A 1,983-nucleotide genomic window follows, 5' to 3' on the forward strand; every position below is an offset into this window, starting at 1 on the left:
GAGACAGATATGAAAGTGGCATCAATCTTCTCATGTAACTCTCGTCAAGAAAGCAAAGAACTATTTCCGAAATGTCGAACTGTTCCTTTAAACCAGGGGTGTCCTGGTTAACTTAAATGGGACGAGCTGTGTGGAGGTACGACGGATGGAGCTCCAGCTGGGACATCAAGCGCAAAGGAATGGCCTCTACGGTGTCCGCCGAGGGGCAAGAAAGTGGAGGTAAGGCTGTTAATTTGAGCACCGGGGCTCTAGCACAGACTATTTCAAGCTTTCCTCTCTGATGCTGATGGTGGTGCTGGGGGGGGGGTGCTTCTAGTGAGTGGCCCAGCCTTTGTATGTTTTTCTGGATGTGGACACCCCTGCTTTAAACATTCTCAAATGTGCCAGTCAATGGTCAAAAATACTCTTCTGAGCTCTTCTTTTTGATTGTTTTGATTTTTGTAATCCTTTTCAAAGCCCATATTTCCTCTTCGCTTTTTATCCTTTTGCAGAAAACAAAAGTATTTTTGGAGTTTGACGCTGCAGATCGATGGTTGTTCCCATTATTGTGTGAGTGTCCTGAGCAGATGTAAGAGTTGGCATTACAGACCAGGCAAGTGTTTAAGGAAGCTATTGGTGCTCACTTCATTAAGCCCCTCTTCTCTTGAACCGGCAGCTTAGTTGTGACACTGATTACTAGAAAGCCACAAGGATTTCATAAAGCCAAAAGGATTTAATCTGCTTCCACTGCGGCTGCAAGATAAATCCTTGCATGGCACTTAACATAAATATACATTACATAAATTACTTAAAATCGCTTTCCAATAAATACTCTATGCCTGATTTGTATATATTCTTGTTTGGAGGAGCACTTTAATTTGGGACTGCTCATCCATTAGCCTCAGGTAGTTCAAATACATAACACATTAAATTGCTCTTGTTCACACCCTCCTTGTCTGAGGACAAAAAAGCAGATACACAAGAGTGAAGCAGAAAGTAGTGGTGGAAAGAAATAGCTGAATAGGAACAGAGAGGAAGCTTCACTTGTGAACAAGTATTTAACAATGTTTACAACAATACAGTACAAGACGAACTTCATATAAAAGAACACAGACTTAAAGGAGAAGGACTCAGGCTTCTCCGAAGACACATTATAAATTAGAATGGCTTGTTTGTATAAAATCATCATCACACATTAACCAAAATGTGTCATGTGTCATGTGAGGTGGAAACCAATTATTCACTTCACACTTAAGTATTTTTAATCCCTTTTCACAAGAGAGAGCAGCGCCTCTTTTGAATCTTTTATACTGGATCGTTTTTGATATTCAATTCACGCGAACCAGCCTCTTCCTCAAGCCTCTTTCCTGGCTGTCAAAAACAGCTGTTAATGCCAAAGAGCAATTCACTAAAAGAGCATTTTTGCATTTTGATTTTCATACTAAATACAAATGGCTCTTTGGGCAACATTTGGAGTACATCTCGGTTGATGTATCTAATTAAATTGCAAGTATTCCTTGTCACCCACGAAGTTAGAATGGAGCAGATGCCTACAAGTGCGTAAACTGTTGAAGGATCCTGCTGCAAATCCTGTGGGATTATCTTGCTTCACTAATAACCACTAAGCAGTCAAATGACAGTGATGATAACACTGTAAATTCAGATGATAAGACGATTGATGCTTTTATGCCTTTTAAATATTCTAATTTCCAGAAGAATTCAAACTCTGTACCTCATGTACAATATACTATTGGAGATAAAGAATCCAAGAATCGAATGTGTCCAAACATGGTTCACGTACAGTTTAAGTGTACTTATAGATGCTATCAATTGTTCTCACCACACAACAAAAAATGTGTGTCTCTTCAGTCACACTGGACACATTGTGGCCTTGTTAAAGGAATCAGTCTGCTCTGTAAATAACTTCATTGTTTGTACTGGACAAAAAGATTAAGTCTGTTCTCGTAGATGTTTGTAGTAGAGATTATGTGTATGCTCCCCAGG

Source organism: Pempheris klunzingeri, chromosome 15 (assembly GCF_042242105.1).
Source record: "Pempheris klunzingeri isolate RE-2024b chromosome 15, fPemKlu1.hap1, whole genome shotgun sequence".
Classification (NCBI taxonomy): domain Eukaryota; kingdom Metazoa; phylum Chordata; class Actinopteri; order Acropomatiformes; family Pempheridae; genus Pempheris; species Pempheris klunzingeri.